This window comes from Muntiacus reevesi, chromosome 4, assembly GCF_963930625.1.
Source record: "Muntiacus reevesi chromosome 4, mMunRee1.1, whole genome shotgun sequence".
In the NCBI taxonomy this organism is placed as follows: Eukaryota; Metazoa; Chordata; class Mammalia; order Artiodactyla; family Cervidae; genus Muntiacus; species Muntiacus reevesi.
In genome coordinates this window covers 141,081,820-141,105,641 of record NC_089252.1, presented here as the reverse complement: position 1 = coordinate 141,105,641, position 23,822 = coordinate 141,081,820, and the positions used below count along the sequence as shown (strand labels likewise).

The 23,822-nt window shown below is 41.5% G+C and overlaps 1 protein-coding gene and 1 non-coding gene across 2 annotated transcripts in view; both read left to right on the top strand.

Annotated features, from left to right (window-relative positions):
• NDUFA12 (NADH:ubiquinone oxidoreductase subunit A12) overlaps positions 1-23,822 on the top strand; it is an 88,831-nt gene that overhangs the window by 33,580 nt on the left and 31,429 nt on the right. The window lies entirely within an intron of this gene.
• TRNAR-CCU (transfer RNA arginine (anticodon CCU)) lies at positions 7,926-7,998 on the top strand. The gene has a single exon. It is a non-coding gene; the product is annotated as a tRNA-Arg (tRNA).

Sequence of the window (23,822 nt, the reverse complement as noted above, 5' to 3'; positions counted from 1 at the left end):
AACATTCTTATGACTTTGTCACTTCTCCTCTGTAATAATGAAATTTGTTACTGGTCTGCAGCATCTTTCTTATTAAGTATAGCTCTGATTATGAATTTTTAATTTATAGATATGGGTATTTGATGACCTGTGTTATTTGTTAGGATTTATTACTATAAACTAATTTAAAAAAGCAAAAACAAAAACCTCTATTTTAAAAACTTAAAGTTTGTGTTAAAGTGGATGCCCACATTCCATGAGGCATCTGCATGTGCATTTGAGGATATATCCAGGTCTTTACAATTCATGTATGTTATGACTCTACCAGATGATTCCAGTTAGAAAGGTCTGCAGATCTGACTGCATGTAGCCTGGACTTGGGACTTTAGGCCACAATAAAATTGGTAAAAAATAGAGAATCATTTTTATGTCACTAAATAAGGCTAAGCATCAACCTCCACATTTTAAGGGATTTATGATACTCCTTTCAAAGCAATAGGAAGAGGATGGAAAAGTATGTGACAGAAAAGTCTGTGTCCTAATTTGAAATTTAAATATTAAGTTATCATTAAAAACTATTTCATTTATGAAAAGCAATTTTTTGCAGGTAGGATCAGTAAATTTGTAATGTTAAGAGTTTCATCTAAATCACTAGAACCATTAACTCTAACTTGAGCTAGGTGGAAAAAAACAAGAACTTACTCATGGAAGAAGCAGTTGGCCACATAAGAGCCATGCACACAAAATATGCACATCTTACAAGTATCCTCTAACAGAGCATATTCCTGATTGCCAAGAGACGATGCCCGCGGAGATGGGTTTACTCATCAGAATCTGGGAGGCATCTATAGTTTGAAAAAGCACAAATCTGCAGGGGTGAGATATAATTCCATTTTTATTATTACAATTTTTTTTTTTTTTACTTTACAACATTGTATTGGTTTTGCCATACATTGACTTGAATCCGCCATGGGTGTACATGTGTTCCTCATCCTGAACCCCCCTCCCATGCTTGGGGCTGGTGCACTGGGATGACCCAGAGGGATGGGATGATTCTATTTTTTTAGAGTTTTTTTTTTCCAATTTATTCTCTTATTTTTGGCTGTACTTGGTCTTCGTTTCTGTATGCACGCTTTCTCCAGTTGCTGTGATGGTGGGGGTGGGTAGCTGCTCTCTAGTTGCAGTGTGGGCTTCTCACTGCAGTGGCTTCTCTTGGTGCAGTGCATGGGCTGTAGGCATTCAGGCTTCAGCAGTTGTGGTGCATGGGCTCAGTTGCCCAGCAGCACGCGTAATCTTCCCAGACCAGGAATCAAACTCACATCCCCTGCATTGGCAGGCAGATTCTTAACCACTGGACCACCAGGGAAGTTGTAAAACGTAATTTTGCATTGGAAAAGTGAATAAGAACAATCCACCCTATTATTTTCATAATACAAACTACAAGAAACAAAATCAGTAAAAGTCTGTTAAGACATATAAGTTAAAAAAAAGGATTGAAAATTGCTTCCCTGGTGGTTCAGCTGGTAAAGAATCCGCCTGCAATGCAGGAGACCTGGTTCACTTCCTGGGTTGGGAAGATGCCCCTGGAGAAGGGAACAGCTACTCACTCCAGTATTCTGGCCTGGAGAATCCCATGGACAGAGGAGCCTGGCGGGTCCGTAGGGTGTCACAGAGTCAGACACGACTGAAGAGACTTAGCACACACACATGCACTAACAGCCTGGGATTTTTTTGGGGGGGAATGATGGGATCAGGCACATTCCAGAATGAGATAGTGATAATGGTTGCACTATATTGTAAATATACTAAAAACTGTTGAATTACACACTTTTTTAAAATTACACACTTTAAAATGGTTTATAAGGTGAATTTTGTGTTATGTGAATTTTGTCTCAATTTTTAAAAAAGGATTTAAAAACTCAATTTTCTAATGGGTTATATACTGTATCCTCAGCATAAAAGGAAGTGACATTCACCCTACTATAGATCCATTTAAAAACTACCCCATCCTTGGGCAAGCATCATGTGATTATTTCACCTTTTTGCAATTGGGCTTAATATAGATTGAGTTGAGTCTCCTAAAAATTCCATTACCTGCAGTTAAGTGCAGTGTGACTTGAAGGTGGAGAAGGTTTGAAGCAAAGGTCTGGTAGGGGGTTAAGGGGATGGAAAGGCAGAGAGGGGAGGTAAAGAAGGATGGGGATGCCAAGTTTTTGAACGTTAAAAGATCACACACAGAGTTGGGCTGCAAGTTAGAGGATGCTGGAAGGCTGATCTGACCATCATGTCCTGAAATTGGATTTTGAGACCTCTGGCTTGGGTAGAGTTTCAAGAAGCTTTGGCTTATAAAGAAAAACAATTCATAAGTGCCTTCAATACACTAATAACAAACCTATAAAGAATCTGTAGTTAAGATTTAAGTAACTTAAGTAGTTTGTAGTTTCTAAGTTCGATGGCCCAATGACATTATCAAGGACTCTGGGTTTTCCCATCTCTCTACTCTGCCATCCTCAATATGGGGATTTATTCTCTTAGTCTAGCTCCTTTCATAAAATAGCTACTGCAGTTCTGGGCATCACATGCAGGTGACTATATCTAGAGTCAGGAAAGGGAGATGCCCCTGTCTTATGTCCCTTTTTGAGAGCGTGAAAATCTTCCCAGAAACTTTCAGCAGAACTGCACCTCATGTCCATGTCTAAACTAGTCACCTGGCAAGGATCATGAGATGCCCATATTTGTTTTATTAATCAACAGTCACCCCCAGTGGCTGGACCAGGACTCAGCCTTGTTGAAAGACATGAAGGGTAAGCAAAACTAAGATTCTGCTAACAAAAGCTGGAGGAGTAACTCCTGGTTGGCATTAATGATGTCTGTCATGGAGAATCCTACTCCGAGCTTGGTGGTGTCTGACCAGCTCTTACTATATCATGATTAATATTCCCAGTGGAGAAAAATTGCCTTGTCCGCTGGGAAAACTACCACTCTGCTGGAACTTTGTCCGAAAATGTAGAGATGTTTTAATAAACATCTCTTCTTTTTTCTAAATTTATTGAAGTATAGTTGATTTACAATGTGTTAATTTCTACCGCAGCTTCCCAGGTGGCTCAGTGGTAAAGAATCCACCTACCAATGCAGGAGACATGAGTTCGATCCCTTGCTTGGGAAGATTCCCTGGAGAAGGAAATGGCAACCCACTCTAGTATTCTTGCCTGGGAAATTCCATGGATAGAGGATCCTGGAGGGCTGCAGTCCATGGGGTTGCAAAAGAATCATTCATGACTTAGCGACTTTAAAACAACTAGTTCTATTGTAGGGCAAAGTGATTCAGTTTTACATGTATATATTCTTTTTCATATTCTTTTCCTTAGTTCTCTGTGCTATTCAGTAGGACCTTGTGGTTTATCCATCCTATACATACTAGTTTGCGTCTATTCTAAACTCCCAATCCTTCCCTCCCCACTACCCCCTCACCTTGGCAACCACAAGTCTGTACTCTATTGACAAACATCTCTTTGTTCTGAATTATGTACTTCTCTATGAGCCCTTGCTCATAGAGAAATGAGCAAGGGCTCATTTCTCAGATGACTTCCCTTGCTTAGGTAGGCTTTACCAGTGAATCTCAAACAAGGCTGTTGCATTTGGAGGCAGCTTCCTCTATACAAACTGACTTGACTTTTTCAGTTTTAGAATTGAGATGGCCATTAATATTTGTTATATAACCGTGCTTGCCCCAGCTCCCTAACTGTCCCCACACCCTAAATTAAAAGCCCCTTATTTAGTTTCCCACTGGCGAAGAAGAGCTAAGATGTTATTCTCACATTTTCTCTTGTGGTACACAAGAGTCGGGGCACAGTTGTTCCTTGATTTTTGACTGGATAACAGCTGTCTTGCCTATGTTTTTTATTGATCAGTAGTTCCTCACATCAAGTTTGATGTTGAGATTTCTCTTAGGGTCTTAGAATTAGCAGGAGAAGGAAATGGCAACCCAGTCCACATTCTTGCCTGGGAAATCCCATCGATTGAAGAGCCTGGCGGGCTACATGAAGTCCAACACGACTTTTACTTCACTCATTTAGAATTAGCAACTGTTTAATTTTGCACACTGCAAATGTGTCTTCTCTTGTTTTGGGAGAACATTTTGAAATCTAAGAAATTAGCTTCTTTGCCCAAATATGAGACACATTTATACAATTTATGATTCAATAATTGTTTGAGACAATTGTTAGCGTGTGTGCGTTCTCAATCACTTCAGTCATGTCTGACACTTTGTGAACCTACAGACTGTAGCCCACCCAGCTCCTCTATCCATGGGATTCTCCAGGCAAGAATACTGGAGTGGGTTGCCATGCCCTCTTCCAGGGGATCTTCCCAACACAGGAATCAAACCCCTGTCTCCTGTGCCTCCTGCATTGCAGGCAGATTCTTTACCCACAGAGCCACCTGGGAAGCCCACTCAATTGTTAGACTCCTGGTTTATTAACAAGTATCCCACAGTTTTGTTCTTTTTTCCAGCAGTGCTGAATCAGGGTAGATTGGAGAGATAATTGACCCTAGAGTTGACTTTTAGCCAACTACTTCAACTTTGGGCAGCTAACAACTTCTAGGACCTCAGTTTCCTCATCTATAGTAGAGATAATCAGACTTTCCTTATAGAGTTCTCAAGTAAAGCATCTGACATACGCTAGCCATTAGCATTGTTATCATCATACCTTAATTATCTTGGTAGAACCATAGGCAAAAGATGCAAAACCTAACAAAAAATTTTACGGAGTAATAATTTATTGATTTATAGTTCTTGAAATCATGATCAACAGTAAGAACTGTTACTTATTTTAAATAAATAGAATTGTAAATATTAACTAGTTCAACTAAATCTTATATTAAAATATCAATACTGATGCTGTGCTGTGCTTAGTCGCCCAATCATGTCCACTCTCTGTCACCCTATGGACTGTAGCCTATCAGGCTCCTCTGTCCAGGGGGATTCTCCAGGCAAGAATACTGGAGTGGATAGCCTATCCCTTCTCCAGGGGAACTTCTGACCCAGGAATTGAGCCAGGGTCTCCTGCATTGCAAGTGGATTCTTTACCAGCTGAGCTCCCCAGGAAGCGTGATCACTGTATAGGAATGAGTAATTTTTAAAAATTATTGTATGTAATATTCCTTTAAATGTTAATAAAAATTCAATTTTGCATTATTTTACTGACTAAAAAATCCTTAATAAATGTAGCTATTCTATTTGGAAATGGAGTTCAAAATGTAGTTATTATATTAGATGTTATCTTTATCATCTTTTTATTTATGGAGAAAATGGGATTTGATATTTTCAGAGATGAACAACTAAAGTCCCACTTCCTACAGTGGCTAATTACAATTTTGCAAGGTTAAACCAAATCCACAGTACATTCCAGACAGCTGTGGATTCTGTAATGATTTGCCTTTGCCAAGACAACTTAGACAAGCTAAGGATAGTAGCGGGTTATGAAAATCACTCTCCTCACCAATTCAAGAAATGTGGCGGACATGTGTTCTTTTCTACTCAGTGCCAGGTTTTTCTCTTTTGGAAAATAGCATCCCTTTCTTTGTGGGACTTCTTCCCATCCCAGCCCTGCTAACCAGTGTATCCTACCTCCTGTCCTGACATTAGGGGTGAGCATGTGACCCAGGCCTGACCGATGCCCACATCTTCTTCCCGACCCCAGTGAGTAGCCCAGAAGACACACAGCCCAGCGTGGGGTAACACATCCTACCCTGGGATTTTTTTCTAAGTGAAACTAGTAAGGAAAGTGCTCTTTCCTCCTGGGACCACAAAACTATGCACAGTTCCAGGGTTGTTTCCAGCCATGTTTTGGCCTCAGAGAAAAGCCCGAGGAAATAAAGAAGTCATAGCAGAGGAGAAAGAGTCCCAGGTGTGTTAAATCCCTGGTTTCTAGTTCCCCAGAGCTGCCCTGACTCCTGGATGTCTTCTTTGATTCCACAACTTACTCCTTCCCCCAAATCCTCTTTTTGCTCAAGTGAAGTTCAAACTGAATTGCTTGGATTGGCAGTAAAAATACCCCTGACAAGCACAATAGGATATTAGTATTCTTCAGTTGGCACTTGGTTAACAATCAGTGCTTGTCAAATTTACTAATACTGTAGTGAAAAGAGTTGTTTTTATTCTTCTGAAATGTGATTATTAGTGTCTTATTTAATACTATATGACTTTATAGAAATAAATGTCATTGTAATTAGATCAAAGGGATTTATTTGACAGCCTTCTATGACCTTCAGTTTTCTATAGATGAAATGGTTTTCTCTGGCTAAGGCTGTCCTGCCACACCTGGGCTCTGAGATTGTGATCAGGGTCATTTTTATGAGGCCTCCTTTAGCCTACCTTGTCTTTTGCGGTTGCTTCCATCTGTGCAGTATCCCAGTAGGAGCAGCGTACAGTTGCCAGTTTTGGTCTGACGGTCCATCCTTAAGCCTCTGTTACTTCTGACTGTGTTTCCATGGATCTTTTGCTTCTACTCATGGCACTGTATCACTTAATCTTGATTTCTTTTCAGTTGTTGCTAGGAAACACAATCAGCATCCATTCATCCTTTAGAATTATAGTCAACTCAAGGTCTTCCTGATTTGAAGAGGAGTGTTACAAATGCAGAGGCAGTGTCAGAAGATTCCCCTTCAGTTTTGTGAAGGGTCATCAGGAGTGTGGTTGAGGACTGGAGGAAGGTAGGTAGTAGCTATGCAAATCAGATGTTTATTAGGGCGTTCCTGCTGCTTTAGATCAAAATATTAATAAAATTGACTCAAACTCTCACCCCTCCTTTCACATTTGAAGAAAATCCAGTAATCTAGCCAAGGATTTGGGGAAGAGTAGAGTTCATGTTCTTACAGACTAACCTCTGGCTCCAGAGGTTAATGGCTCTGGTTCTGCTGAACTGCAAAGTGATTTAGTTGTATATATTCTTTTTCATACTTGTTTCCATTATCTTGTTTATCACAGGGTATTGAATATATTTCCCTGTGTTCTAAAGTAGGACTTTGATATTTATCCATCCTATACATACTCGTTGTCATCTGCTAACCCCAAACTCCCAATCCTTCTCATTTCTGTTGAATTAGTTATTTATTAGAATATACAGTCCTATACAAGCTGTCCACTTGTATCCTACATCAATAGCCATAGAACTCATCCCCTTCTCATATTTTCTTTAAAATTACTTTCACAATAGATATTTTGGTGCCTAGCAGACTTTAAAGATTTGGGATGACAGACGGGCTTACGTTTCAAAAGAGGTTATCAGTGTCAAAAATTAAGATCAGATATTCGTAAATGTCCTTCTGCACTCTGCTGCTTGCTTCTCTCCTCCCTTCTCTTCCTGTCATTTCCTCCTCTAAGAGGGGAAAAAGATGGGAAACTGAGCTCTTCTTATTTTAACATACAAAACAATTCAGCTCTTATCTAGCCTATGCCCAGCTCTCTAAGGGCTACTTTGTCAATACCGTGTAGAAGGATCTAGGTTATCAAAGAGTGGGGATGAGGTTTACTGGGTCTTATATGACATTTGCGGGCTCGCTGTGCTCCAGGCTCTTTTCATGTATTACCTCATTCGATTCTCACATCCATCCTGTGAGCCTGGTACTATTCTAGTCCATCTTACAAAAGAGGAAACCAGCATAGGAAGATAAATGGCTGTGCCCAGGGACTTTCAGCTAGTTAATCTTGAATTTAAGTTCCAGTGTTCTAGCAACCACTAGGCAGAAAGCCAAGCCAAGTGATTCAAACATGATACTCATGGAGCTGCCCACAGCCTTGCACTGCCCTGGATTTCTTTCAGGTGAGAGAGAACTAAGACTCTACCATCAGCCATATTATTTCTCATCTCCATTATTACAACTGGACAGAATTCCTAATCAGGACAGACTTATTTTGGGATTAAAAATATAGAACACATGGGACTTTCCTGGTGGTCCAGTGGCTAAGACTCTGCACTCCTAATGCAGGTGACCTGGGTTCAAATCCTGGTCAGGGAACTAGATCCCACTCTGCAACTAAACCCAGTGCAGCTAAATATATAAACAAATACTATATATATATATATATATATATAGCAGGAATATATATATATATATATATTATATATATATATATATAGCAGGAATATATATATATATATATACACACACACATATGTATATATGTATATATCCTATGGCCAATATTTAAAAAAAAATTAGGAGATTACACATAATATACCTAAATTTTGACTTTCTCTTAAAAAAACAAACCTATCAATACCAGGCCTGTATTGCCCTTGGCAACAATTACTGCAGCTCAGCAACTTGTAGATAACATGTTACTTGCAGGCTTTTGAGTTTCTTTCACCTCCACTTTTGTCACTTTGTGTCCCCAAGTCTAGCAGCCTGGTGAGCAGAAAGAGGTGGGGGTACTATGGAACTGAGTTAGACCTTGATGTGTCCACCTTCTTCCTACCTGAGAACAGCTCTGTGATGAGGCCTTTGTGTTTCTAGATGCTGGCAGCTGTTGAGGGGGAGTTTGCAGCTTTGTTCAGGACTAAAGCGGAGGGGAGGGATTTCTAACATATTGGGAGCAGGCTTGCTGCAGTGATGCTGGCTACATAGTGGGGCAGGACTAGAGAAGGTGCCTGAAGCAGGGGACAGCACCGGAAACCCTGGTGTGTGTGTGAAGGCCAAGAAGTACCTATGGTTCCGGGTGGTGGCATTCCCTCCAAGGCCAAATGTGGCCCTGCCTGGGGAGGAGGGTGGGATCTAGAGATTATGGGATGAGAAAGGTCTCTTGGGTCCCAGAGGGGAGTGATGGACCCTTGACCCAAGTTTGAGAATCTATGTTCTTGAGATGCCTCTCCTGGGAGCAAGAAAATTCTGTCAGCAGACCCATAAGCACTGAAATGTCTCACGTGGCCAAGGCTGGGACTATTCTCCTGGAATTGGATCTCATTTCAGTGTTAACTAAATCAAAATGAGGGAACAGAGAGGGTCGGGCTTGGGATTCCCCAGAGTTTCCTTTCCTGCTCTAATTGGGGCCGTGTTTATTCATTCACTCGTTTATATATGCATGCATGCATTTCTTCCCCTGCCTCATGTCACAGAGGACCTGTGACTGCTTACAAGAAAACCACACTTTTAAGAGGACAAAATGGAAGTACAATTAAAGAGTTACAGATGTAACGGGTATAGTTTTTTAGTTCAAAATCTCTCTGCTGTATTTTTATAAGAAAAGCCATAGATAAACATTATAGAAAATTTAGAGAATGTAAAAAAGAAAAAAGATTCACAAAGAATATTCATGATTCCCTAGAAAGATGGTACTGATGAATCTATTTGCAGGACAGCTAAGAAGACACAGACATAGAGAACGGACTTGTGGACAGACTGAGGGAAGGAGAGGGTGGGATGAACTGAGAGAATAGAAGGGAAACAGATACATTACCATATTTAAAATAGTTAGCCGGTAGGAATTTACTCTGTGACACGGGGCGGGGCGCTCAACCCTGTCCTCTGACAACCTAGAGGAGTGGGATGGAGGGGAAATGGGAAGGAGGTTCAGGAGGGAAGGGACATATATATACCTTCATTCATGTTGATGTATGGCAAAAACCAACACAGTATTGTATAGTAATTATCCTCCAGTTTAAAAAAAAAAAGAATATTCATGATTCCATCATGCAGAGGAAACTACTGGAAACACTTTAAAATATATTTTCTCATTGTTTCTGTGCCGAAATATTTTCATATTTTTGAAAAGTACGTTTGTAACCTCCATGTTGTTTTTTAATTTACTTTTTTTTTCATTTATTTGTATTAGTTGGAGGCTAATTAGTTTACAATATTGTAGTGGTTTTTGTCATACATTGACTTGAATTAGCCATGGATTTACATGTATTCCCCATCCCGATCCCCCCTCCCACCTCCCTCTCCACCCGATTCCTCTGGGTCTTCCCAGTGCACCAGGCCCTTTAATTTGCTTTTTTACCCAGTAATATATTTTGAACATCATTTAAAGTTAATACATTTTTGGACTTCCCTGGCGGTGCATTGGCTAAGACTCCAAGCTCCCCGTGCAGGAGGCCTGGGTTTGATCCCTGCTCTGAGAACTAGATCCCACGTACCACCGCCAAGACCCAGCACAGCCAGATAAATAAATATTTAGAAAATGAAGTTAATACATTTTCACCTACAACATCATTTTAAGTGAAAGAATAGAATTCCATTGTAGGGGTATAACATGATTTGTTTAAAGAGTCATCTCATCTGCTGCTACAGTCTGACATAGTGGTTGGAGAATTCTGTTTCAGATGAATGTTTTGGCTCTCTTAGCCCCATGGGCCCATGGCATGAACCAAGGACAACTAGCCCAAGAAGAAAAAAGATCTCCTGAACAGTTATCATGCTACTGACTCTATTTCACTATTCTCTTCTGGGCACAGAAGAATGTTCTCATTATTCTCTGTCTTCTGTGGCATATGGCTTATTGAGAGTTTCTAGCTGGGTTACTCTGCCATTATTAATTGTATGTCTTCTTAACTTGGGAAATTCTTCAGTGAATGAACAGCCATCCATCTTCCTATGGCTTACTTGAACCAGAGGGACTTGCAGGATGTTAATACAGTGCTGGGTTTCAGGAAGAAACCATCTTTGTGAATAAATAAAGCAAGAACTTAACAGAACATTAACCCCCTCTTTGCGATGTGCCCTGTGAGTAACTCTAAGAATGTGGGGTTAAGTATGTTTATCAAGATCCCTCTTTAGAGGTGATCCATGTGAGTTGTTATCCTGAGTCTCATTTCATCGCTGGGGCAGCTGCCAGCCAGCCAAGCATGGCCACCACAGGCAAACCACGGGAGCCTTTCTCTTCTGGGCATCAGTTTTGTTTTTTTTTTAAAGCCAAAGTTGCTTCTAGGAGAGAGACTTTTGCTATTTGCCTTTATCTTTAATTTAGAAATATATATTAAGTACATTCCTCCTTTCTCCATACATTTGATACAAGGAGATCTGCTATTGGCTCTCCAGCCTCTAGTTCTCTTCCTTCATGATAACATTATCCTGTTTAAGAAGACCACCACTTGGACCGTTCTCAGCGATGCAGATTTGATGTGAGGGGCTCTATAGCCACCTATGATTAGAACCTGATTTCCCTTCCCCTAAACACAGTAATTGGTTCAAAGGTAGTCACAGAACTTAAGTCAGTCCAATCAGAGGTCCTTTCCTAGGGATTCTGGGACACAGAGTCCTTTCTCTTCTGTTGATGTTAATGAGGAAGCATGTTCCTTTTTCCCAGGAGCTGCTGGTAGGCATCTTGCAGCAATGAGAAGAGCCAGCCTTAGGATGAAGAGAGCAGAGATGGGAAGAAGTGGAATCCTTTGAGTTGCTGCATCAGATCTTTTTTTAAAAATATTTATTTACTTACTTGGCTGTGCCAGGTCTTAGTTGTGGCCCACGGGATCTTCCATCTTTGTTGCAATAGGCACGATCTTTCAGTTGCAGCATGAGAACTCTTAGCTGTGGCAGGTAGGGTCTAGTTCCCTAACCAGGGATTGAACCCAGTCCCCCTGCATTGGGAGTGCAGAGTCTTAGCCACTGGACCACCAGGGAAGTCCCTACTGGATCAAATCTTGCCCAAAGTCCATTCTACATTTGTCCCTTTCAAATTTTGTTATTGTTGTTTGATCTTTAAGTTGTGTATGACTCTTTATGATTCCAGGCTCCTCTGTCCATGGGGTTTCCCAGGCAAGAATACTGCACTGGGTTGCCATTTCCTTCTCCAGGGGATCTTCCCAACCCAGGGATATATCCCACGTCTCCGGCCTTGGCAGGGGGGTTCTTTACCACTGAGCCACCAGGAAAGCCCTCCCCTTCAAATACATGAGCTAATAAATTCTTTTTCTTTCTAAAGACAATTTGGGAAAGATTTCCTAATGCTTACACCTGACAGATACTAACACGATTGATACCATTTGTGAACAAACTGCAGCAAACTAACACCTTTCTTTCCATTGATAGCTTTCTTATTTACAAATTATTCCTCCTCTATAACCCATGGGTTTTTCTGCCCATTGAACCCACCCCTGCTTCTCATCACTGCCTTTCTGCACCTTTCCTCTTTTCCATGTATCCCAAATATCCAAACTCCCTTTCTTTTCAAAGCTGCCATCCCCTCTCCAGCCCTGGGGAGTTTTCCGTTTCCAGGAGTGACAAAGACATAGGACACAATCCCCCCATTTCCTTCTTCTTTTCTTTTCTAGAAGGCAATCACTCAGGACTTTCAGACCTCAGGAATTGGTTGTCATGCACCTCGAGGAAACATTCATGGAAGCAAAATTACAAACACAGGGTGCTTTCAGGGTTGCAGAAAGCACTTGCTATTGTTGTCTTTGAGCTGTAGGATCTAGTTTTGCTGGTTGCAAGGTGTCACCCTCATAAGACATTGAAAACCTGGCCTGAAATGCTTAGCCAAGGAAATTCAAGCTGGTGTCTCTATTAGGTCTGGGAACATTCTGAGTTGCAAACTAAACTTGCTTCCTCATTTCTGTGGCAGGTATGAATTCTTTGATCTCCTTAGAGGAGGAAAGAAATTCCTACGTGGTCCTCAGAAATTATTTCTGTGGGCTTTGAGCCACCCTGCACCTACTTGATGGATATCCCACTGCCCTTCTATAAGAGCTCTCCAAATCTGGTCCTAGTAAATCCTACCCAGTGTAGGTAAAGCCTGTTGTTTATTCCTCAGCATTAAGTCTCTTCCTTCATGGGAGGGGTACCCTAGTTCCTTCGGGGAGCCACCTCTTGCTGACTCTTAGTCATGAGGTTTAGGTGGGAATGCCCTTTGCTCTACAGGTGGGCTTTATTAACTTAAACCAATCAGCAGAGCCCACATCTGATGACAGTGATCAGTTCAGGATGGGCCCATGATCCCATTAAGGCCATAAAGACACGAGGAAACATTTGCTAAGTTCTCCCTCTAGACCTCAACCTGGCTAGTGTCATCTCCTACAACTCCCTGGATACCCCCTTGGCCTCAGACCCTGGAAGTCCTTCCTTTCTTTCTTGTCCAAATCTTTCTGTTCTACTCAACTTGCCCCTAGTGCTTTTTCAAGATACTAATGCGTATGCCTTTCTAACCAACGTTTGGTTCTTTTACCTCTTGTTCTGTTATCCCTGTTCTAAACCAGAGATAGCAAATAGATTTCATCTCGTCTGTCAACTCTGATCAATAAGTATTTAGGACTGAGATCTGAGCTAAGGAAGATGATGAGGCTGCTTCTGGCTTCAGCAAGAAAGTGTAAGTGATGTCTGCCATGAGCATGGGGTGGAGAGTAACTGTGCTTTTGCTATCACTGTTCTAAGTCAAGGTCTGAGCCTAGCTCCTCTAGCAGTGACATAGCCTTTCAGATGTCTCTCTGCAGCTCCTGGCTCAAAGTATCTTTTCCTGGTTCAGGACTTATACACCCAGTAACCTTCTGCTTCTTGTCTAAGGAGCACATCAGGTTCATAATCCTCTTGCAGACCTGACATGATTGACACACCTTTGGAAAAATGACTTGCTTGGCCCCTCCCTGTCTTATATTATTTGTTACTTTCATCTGCTCAAATTTCTGGTGGCTCATTCAGGTGCCCCCATGGTGTTCCTCCCTCCTTCCTAAGCTTCAAAGGTCATTTTAGGATTATTGATTCACAGTATCAGAATTGTTTAAACACAAGTAGAGATGATTTCTACCAAGAGAACAGGTGGGCTGTTGATCCCACACCAGTCTCCATCCATGACTAATAAAGTTTCATCCTTTTTACAGACATGGCTGAGCCAAGCTTTATTCACAGTTCTTTCCTTGAAATCACAGCAACATCTTTGGCACTCTAGAAATTCTGATTCCTGCACAAAATCCATTTGTGCTGGCGTTCGAGCTCTGCAAATGTCGTAGTATTTTTTGTGTGTGTCATAGTATATTTATCCTGTTTTTAATGAGAGAGTTTTCTATTCTGCGATTAGAAACCATTTCTTACATGGGTATCCTATGTGGCGTGTACTCAGTGTAATCAGTACCAATAGTCAGTTAATACCCCAGTTAATAGACAGATCTATCTGAAGTCCACTCCCACTCACATTGGTCAACAGGTTCTTACCGGTGATTGGAATTGTGATGTGGGCTGCATGTGGTATTAGCAGAGGGGTGTGTAGTCTGTGAGCTTCTCACCTAGTACTCTGAGCTGGGTAAGTACAAAAGGCCTGAAGTCTCCTGTGAGGACTGGAGAACCCTCATCTCAAAATCCTTCATTTAGATCTCAAGATCCACACCCACAGAGCCCCTTTTACCATGTATTGTAACAGGTTCCAGGGATTGAGAAATGGCATCTTTTGGGGGGGGTCAGTCATTAATCAGGCCATCATAGACTTATAGCTATAGGGGGACCTGCTGCTGCAGAAAAGAATCTGCTCAAAATGAATGAGTATGTCATTGTCATTTGCTTGTCTCACATTGTAGCTACCAGAAATTAACTGCATATAACCTACACAATCTATGAAAATTTTGTAACATAAGTCACAGCTCTCCCTGTGGTAAATTTTTGTGGGTTTTGCCCCCTGGGATTCATGTCCCCCTCTCAATATAGCCAGACTGTCTGGGCTCATCTCCCGTTCTGCCCCTTATTGGCTGTGTAACTTTGGGGAATGTACTGAAACTCTCTGTGCCTTAAGTTCCTTGTACATAAAATAAAATGATAATTGTACCCCTAGCATATGACTGTTGTGAGAATTGAGTTAATGTGTATAAAGTGTTTCAGAAACTGCCTCACACATAGTGTATATATCAGCTGTTGTCACTATTACCCAATTTCATTTTGGGAAATTGTTCCTCCTTTCCTTCCGTATCTGTGTTTCAGAGACAGCTAACTCCACCTTGACTACTGTTTTTGATCTAATATCTCATCTAAGCCCTCTCTGAATTCAGGATTTGCTGGTCCCATCTCTCCAGAAAGAGAACTTACTGACCAGGGATAGAGGATGGATCTGGGGATAATAATTGACTTGCTCCTGATTAACTCTCCCTGTTAAGTAAATGAAAGCTTCTATTCTATAAATTGAAGAGATCCATTTTATAAAAGAAAATAACCCCAGAATATGTGTTTGAAATTACTTTGTGAAAGTTCTTCTGGCCTAAAAGTGGTAGGAGAGGGCGAGTACTTCTGATCCACTCTCCTGCTGAGTGGCACTTTCCACGACTACAGTCTCTAGGATTTTTGAATCTTTGGTTCTGCTGTCATTGTCTCTCATTTTGTTTTGTCCTTGTGAATTTTTCCTATTTCACTCCTTTTCAGTCGTGTTATTGGGATCGCAGATGGGAGCAGAGATAAAGAGCTTGTGTTCAACCCACTTTAACCAGAAAGTTTTTGAGGGATCAAAAAAACTTTGCTGGAAAATGGACTTGCCCAGGGCAGCTCTTCTGTTGCAAGGAACTGCATAACTACACCAAGGAATTATGTGGGAATTACATCAGTGAGTCTACTTCCCTGGTGGCTCAGACCGTAAAGCGTCTGTCTACAGTGCGGGAGGCCTGGGTTGGATCCCTGGGTCGGGAAGATCCCCTGGAGAAGGAAATGGCACCCCACTCCAGTACCCTTGCCTAGAAAATCCCATGGACGGAGGAGCCTGGTGCAGGCTACTGTCCATGCAATCGCAAAGAGTCGGACACGACTGAGCGACTTCACTTTCTTTCTTTACATCAGTAAATCCCAATAATTGCTTCTGAGGAAATATGAACACTTTGAGACCTAATAACTTCAAGATAAAATAGCTTCTTTTTAAAATAAATAATAAATTGCACACTAAGAATTAATCCCTGTGTTTTGTTCAGTGAGATGAATAGTCACGGCTCCGCAGCCTATAGGCTCACAAATGAAGCCCCCGAACTTTGGTTTCTATGACCTTATACGCACACTCCTGCTTTGTCTCCTTTGGGTTGACCTTGGGGCTCCCACGTGGATACCAGCTCTTTGCCAGGGCCGAAAGCATGTTCTGGTGGCTTCTTTTCTTTTTTTTGTTTTTTAGTCGTCTGTTTTTGCTCTCTACCATGTGAGAGACAGAGGAGTCATAGCTAAATAGTCATCTGCCCCTCACCCACTTCAATCTCCTGTCGTCAGCTGCCACCATGACTACAGAACAAAAACAAGGAGAAAAGAGGATGTAATTCAGTCATCTGAAAATGGTATTTGAGAAGCGCCAGTTACTGACTCACTTACCTGGAAATAAAACATCTTGACATTTTGGGAGTCAGGATGAGTTGCCCATTCAGATAATTTTCTATAAATATCTCCAGGCATAGCCCTCAAGCCCCTCTTACTTCACTTCTCCACACTCAAACAACTCACAGAATAAATTATGATGCTGGGGAAGAGCGAGGTTTTGTGGAAACCAAAGCTTTGCAATTTAGAGGAAGGGGGGCTCTTTCTTTAGAAAAGAGAATGAAAAATTGTAAACAACTAAATACGAATATTTACATGAAATGGGAAAAGGAACTACAGCAAGTCACAAAATTTTAAAAACTGACAAATACTACAAAAATCTAGAAAAATAATATCTTCATTATTTGACAGCTTGACACATCTCTTTAATATCCTTCTCTCTATATTGATTGGTGACATACCTCTGTAAACTTCTTTTTTAATTTTAATATTAAATAAATATTTAATTTATTTAATATCCATTTATTTATTTGGCTGAGCTAGGCCTTGGTTGTGGCACATAGGATCTTTGATCTTCGCTGTGGCATGCAGGATATTTTTGGTTTTTGGCATGTGGTATATTGTTTGTTTGTTTGTTTTGGCATGTGAATTCATAGTTGTGGCATTTGGGATCTAATTTCCTGACCAGGGATTGAATCTAGGCCCCCTGCATTGGGAGTGTGGCATCTTAGCCACTGGACCACCAGGGGAGTCCCATACACCTTATAGCAAGATTACTCAGTCTTTCTTCTAGCCTGGTTGAATAAATATTTTTATTTTATTGATATGATAGAAAAAGTTTTTCAACCTCATAACTGGTTATTGATAAGTCATGTAATTTTTTTTAATTGTCAAATTTGGGAGATCCTACATCAACTTTCTTTCACATATAAGCTGTAAGAATTCATATGTATTTCAAATTCTCTTGCACAGGGACTAATGTTCAATTCTTTTTGAACTGAGGACCCTCATTAACCAGTTTGTCATTGTTTGGGTAGATTATGATGTCAGTATGTCATGCTAGATCAAGAAGAAACAGATATCAAACAATATAAAAGCTGATTCTTTCCTTCTGTTCAAAACTTCTCTCTTCTTTGTGATTTACTTCTTTGGATATAATTTGAATAAAAATGGAGGACTTACAATTTGCTTCTTAATGTTGGAATAATTTATACTGATCTTATTGCTTATTTATGACTCTCCTTCTCTTCCTACTCCTATCGAGTTCCCTTCTGCACCCTGTAGGACCTCATCACATGTGTGAACACTACAGTCCATACAACAAAGCTTTATCTATAACCTCTAGCAAACTGCTATGCCTTGACTCCCTCTTGGGCCTAGGAGTGTGCATTCCTATTCCTAAGGGTGTGCATTCCAGTCTTGGAAGTCTAGACTCAGAGGAGAGGCCCATGTAGACTCTGGGAGCTGGCTCAGGACCATATGGACAGGCAATTTTATATCCCTGGGTACTCAAAGTAAGGGCAAGAAGGGGAGGGCATAAATTCTCGGTGGGCATAGCCCCAGACCCTGCAGACTTCTCATCTAGAGGGGATGGTGCAGCAGGAGGAGGCACAGTGCGGCTCTCTGATGTGTGGGCCCCAGGGCAGGGGCCCCTGTGGCTCAGGTCCATGGGCCAGTCCTCTGAAGTGCCCATACCCACTTCAGGTCCACCCAACATGAGGGGAAGTGTGATATTCGTTTTACTAAAATGTGAGACCATGTTGAACACATTGCTAGAGTCCTCCTGGCACCTTGGAGGGGCCCATGCAAACAAGGGATTTCTTTGGTTTCATAGTAAGTTGCCTCTGTATGACATGTGGCGATCATCTGGTGATCTGGAACATCTCAAAGTTGGACCTCAGATTTAAATACTTGTTCTATTCAGAGTCAAAGTTTTAAGAGAATCTCTGCGCCGATTCTGCACCCTCAGGCCATTCCTTGCCTTTGCCTTGGTCTGCTCTGTATCTTGGGACTTCCCAGGTAGCGCTAATGGTGAAGAACCCACCTGCCAATGCAGAAGACATAAGAGAGATGGGTTAGGAAGATCCCCTGGAGGAGGGCACGGCAGCCCACTCCAGTATTCTAGCCTGGGGAATCCCATGGACAGAGGAGCCTGGTGGGCTACAGTCCATGGGGCCTGTAGCAAGGAGACATGACTGAAGCAACTTAGCATGCATGCTCGCATACGTATCTCAGGAAACCAACATCAACCTGCAGGAAATTGAGGGGAGAAGCCAGGGTATTTCTCCCTCTCCCTCTCTGCCTAAAGCCTCCTCTCCATATCTCTAACTCTCACTGGACAAACCTCTTTTGTGGATCCAGCGTTTCCTAGGTGACCCTGTACCTAAGTTTCAGTAACATCACTTCCTCCTTTGGTCTCTCCAGTTCAGTGGTTCTCACCCCAGGGACATTTCTACCTAACCCCCACTCCCTCTACTCAAGGGACATTTAGCAATGTCTGTAAACATTTTTGGTTGTTACAGCTTGGGAGGGTGGTACTACTGGCTTCTAGTGACTGAACGCCAGAGATAAAGACTAAACATCCTATATACACAGGGCATAGCCCCTGATAACAAAGGATCATCTGGCCCAAAATACCAACAGTCCCTAATTGAGAAACCTGCCCCAACCTGGAGGCAACAGTGGGTCCTTCCATTGTTCATCTCAGGTTTGCCTCATTGTTCTGTTTGGTGCTTAGCTCTTCCATTAGTAGTAGTAATGTTAGTTGCTCAGTTGTGTCAGACTCTTTGTGACCCCACGGACTGTAACCCACCAGGCTCCTCTGTCCGTGGGATTTTCCAGTCAAGAATACTGGAGTGGGTTGCCATTTCCTTCTTCAGGGGATCTTTCTGACCCAGGGATCAAACCCGGGTCTCCTGCACTGCAGGCAGATTCTTTACCACCTAAGCCTTTGGGGAAGGAAGCCCATCTCTTGCGTTATGTGTCACCAATCCCCTGTATTAAATTCCTTCTGTTTAAACACGTAAAGTGGCTTCTGTTTTTTTGGTTAAATTGACTAATGCCTTCCCAAAGTATCAGCTCAGCTTCTTTACTTTTTTCTTCTCTACTCGATTAAATCAATGATACTTTCTCTGCCACCTCCCCATCTGTATTAGTCAGGGTTCTTCAGAGGAACAGAACCAATAGGTGACTGATATCTATATAAAAGTCCCCGGATCTATCGTCTGCAGGCTGGAGATCCAAGAAAGCCAGTGGTGTAAGAGAGGCTGACTTCAAGTCCCAAGAACCAGTTAAGTATCAGTGTCTGAGGGTAGGAGGAGATGGTCATCCCAGTTCAAACAAAGAGCAAATTTGCCCTTCCTTTTCCTTTTTCTATTCATGCTCTCAATGGATTGAGTGATGCCCACATGTTCTGGTGAGGATGGTCTTCTTTAGTCAGTCTTCCGTTTCAAATGCTAATCCCTCCTGGAAGCACTCACAAGACATATCCAGAAATAATGTTTTACCAGCTATTTGAACATTTCTTATTCCAGTCAAGTTGACATAAAATTAACCGCCACACTGTTTCACTCCAGAACTTTATGGTTTTTCATAGAGTATTTTTTAATTAATAGATTATATTATTTTATAAGGAAGTTCACTCAGGGTTATAAAATGAGCAGAAGAAAATGCATAACTTTCTTTTACTAAATAAAAATAGAGTGCTCAAATTAATATAATCCAATTTCCATCCTTCAGACTACATTATTATTATAAAAATGCATGTTGTTAATTTAATATTACTATAAATGCAAAATGTAGATTAATTTAAATCTGATTAAATGGAGGTCTTTGGGGATTCTTCATTCTCTGTTAGGCAAAATTGAGGAGAGTGATTTTTTTTTTCTGTATTTTAAACATTTTCAGCATAATGGGTTGCATTCAACTTATGGAGTGCCAAAGTGACAAGAGAAAGAAAATACATTTTGGGCTTCCTGCATGTCAGGGGATGTACTGTTGATAACTTCCTAGAGTTGCCAAAGCAATGCAGCAAAAACTACATGGCTTAAAATGACAGAAATTTACTTTCTCGGTTTTAGAGGCCAGAAGTTCAAAATCAAAGTGTCAGAAGGTTCACACTCCCTCTGAAGGTGCTGAGGAAGGAACCATTCCAGACCTCTTTCCTAGCTTCTGGTGGCCTCAGGCATTCCTTGGCTTGTAGACACATCACTAATCCTCCGTCTTCACGTGGCATTCTCCCTGTGTCTTCACATGGTCTTCCCTCTGGGTCTGTCTGCCTCCATGTCCCAATTTTTCTTTTTTATAAGAATACTAGGTATATTGGACTAGCCCCCCTGCCACCTGATTGCCTCTGTAAAGACCCTATTTCCAACTCAGGTCCCATTTTGAGGTACTGAGAGTTAAGTCTTCAATAAGGGATGGAGAACACAGTTCAAGTGATAACAGAAGTGGTCACGTTTTTGTACCCTGTAAGATGATTTTTTTGAGTGAGGGGAACTTGTATATGCATTCAGATTCAGGAGATTTATTTTAACATTGCGTTTTAAAGAGTAGTTAAAACTTCTATTTGTTTTTAGGAAACTTATTCAGCAAATACCTAGTAGGCAGCTATTATGCATTAGGTATTGTGCTGAGTGCAGAGATGAACAAAATAAATTCCCAGCTGTAAAGGATCTCACTCATAGTCTAGTGGGTGCCATGAATAGGAAAACAATTCTAACGCAACCTGAGAAATGCTGTATTAGAGAGCTAAGTAGGGGATTTGTGGCTCCCACAACACTGTCTCATGATGGAATCAGGGTGTGGCATCCACCAGGAGCAAGGGAAAGGCAGTGTAGGCAGGGCAGATCTGAGAAACTGTGTCCACAGACCCAGAGAGCTTCCCGGAGAGGCAGGACTGTCTGTGGTCAGTGCTCACAGGAAGCACAGGTACAGAAGGAGGGCGTGGATGAGAGCAGATGGAGGCCTTGCTGTGAAGGACCGGATCCATGTGCCCTGCTAAGGCTTTGGTGATGAGCTACTGGATTTTGTAATCAGGGGAGTAGCATGATCAGATGTGTTTTGATGAGTTTGAGAGCGCCACTGTCAAGGGTGGACTTCTGTTTCTTTGTCATCGTTCAGCTCCTCAGTCGTGTCCGACTCTTTCTGACCCCGTGGACTGCAGCACGCGAGGCTTCCCTGTCCTTCACCGTCTCCCGGAGCTTGCTCAAACTCACGTCCACTGAGTCAGTGATGCCATCCAACCATCTCATCCTCTATCATCCCCTTCTCCTCCTGCCTTCAATCTTTCCCAGCATCAGGGGCTTTTCCAGTGAGTCGACTTTTCCCATCAGGTGGCCAAAGGATTAGAGCTTCAGCTTCAGCATCAGTCCTTCCAATAAATATTCACTGTTGATTTCCTTTAGGATTGACTGGTTTGATTTCCTTGCTGTCCAAAGGACTCTCAAGAATCTTCTCCAGCACCACAGTTCAAAAGCATACATTTTTCGGTGCTCAGCCTTTTTTATTGTCCAGCTTTCACATACATACGTGACTACCGGAATAACCAGAGCTTTGACTATACAGACCTTTTTCGGCAAAGTAATGTCTCTGCTTTTTAATGTGCTGTCTAAGTTTATCACAGCTTTTCTTCCAAGGATCAAGCGCCTTTTAATTTCATGGCTGCAGTCACCATCTGCAGTGATTTTGGAGCCCAAGAAAATAAAGTCTGTCACTGTTTCCATTGTTTCCACATATATTTGCCATGAAGTGATGGAACCGGATGCCATGATCTTCATTTTTTGAATGTTGAGTTGTAAGCTAGCTTTTTCACTCTATTCTTTCACCTTCAACAAGAGGCTCTTTAATTCCTCTTCACTTTCTGTCATTAGGGTGGTGTCATCTACATATCTGAAGTTGATATTTCTCCCCGAAATCTTGATTTCAGCTTGTGCTTCATCCAGTCCAGCATTTAGCATGATGTACTCTGCCTATGAGTTAAATAAGCAGGGTGACAGTATACAGCCTTGATGTACTCCTTTCCCAATTTGGAGCCAGTCTGTTGTCCCATGTCCTGTTCTAACTGTTGCCTCTTGACCTGCATACAGGTTTCTCAGGAGGCAGATAAGGTGGTCTGGTATTTCCATCTCTTTAAGAATTTTCCAAAGTTTGTCATGATCTACAGAGTCAAAGGCTTTAGCGTAGTCAATGAAACAGAAGTAGATGTTTTTCTGGAATTCTCTAGCTTTTTCTATGATCCAGTGGACGTTGACAGTATGATCTCTATTCCTCCGCTTTTCCTAAATCCAGTTTGTACATCTGGAACTTCTCATTCACATACAGTTGAAATCTAGCTTGAAGGATTTTGAACATTACTTTGCTAGCATGTGAAATGAGTGCAGTTGTCTAGTAATTTGAACATTCTTTGGCATTGCCCTTCTTTGGGATTGGAATGAAAACTGACTTTTTCCAGTCCTGTGGCCACTGGTGAGTTTTCCAAATTTGCTGGCATGTTACGGAGTGCAACACTTTCACAGCATCGTTTTTTAGGATTTGAAATAGCTCAGCTGGAATTCCATCACCTTCACTAGCTTGTTCTTAGTGATGCTTCCTAAGGCCCACTTGACTTCTCATTCCAGGATGTCTGGCTCTGAGTGAGTGATCACACCATCATGGTTATATGGGTTATTAAGATCTTTTTTTGGATAGTTCTGTGTATTCTTGCCACCTCTTCTTAATCTCTTCTGCTTCTGTTAGGTCCATACTGTTTCTATCCTCTATCATGCCTATCTTTGCATGAAATGTTCCCTTGGTAGCTCTAATTTTCTTGAAGAGATCTTTAGTATTTCTGATTCTATTGTTTTCCTCTATTTCCTTGCATTGTTCACTTTATCTCTCCTTACTATTCTCTGGAACTCTGCATTCTGATTGGTATATCTTTCCTTTTCTCCTTTGTCTTTTGCATCTCTTCTTTTCTCAGCTGTTTGTAAGGCCTCCTCAGAGAACCATTCTGCCTTTTGGCATTTCTTTTTCTTGGGGATGGTTTTGATCACCGCGTGTTACAAACCTCCATCCATGGTTCTCAGGAACTCTGTCTATCAGATCTAATCCCTTGAATCTATTTGTCACTTCCACTGTGTAATTGTAAGGGATTTTATTTAGGTCATACCTTAATGGCCTAGTGGTTTTCCCTACATTCTTCAATTTAAGTTTGAATTTTGCAATGAGATTTCATGATCTGAGCCACAATCAGCTCTGAGTCTTATTTTTGCTGACTGTATAGAGCTTCTCCATCTTCAGCTGCAAAGAATATAATCAATCTAATTTCGGTATTGACCATCTGGTGATGTCCATGTGTAGAGTCGTCTCTTATGTTGTTGGAAGAGAATGTTTGCTATGACCAGCATGTTCTCTTGGCAAAACTCTGTTAGCCTTTTTCCTGCTTCATTTTACTTGTTTCTAAATTTAAAGTTCATTTCCTTGTCCTCATTTTACTAATCTCTCAACAGTTTTCACCAGAGTTGACTGCTTCCTTCTTTATGAAATAGTTTTCTCTCCTGACCTCTGTTGCTCTGACTCTCTGGTTTCCCTCCTGGATCATGGTGTCTCTTTCTCACTGGCTCTTCCTCTGTTAGTCTCAAGGCTCATGCAAGGACCTTCTCCCTTCT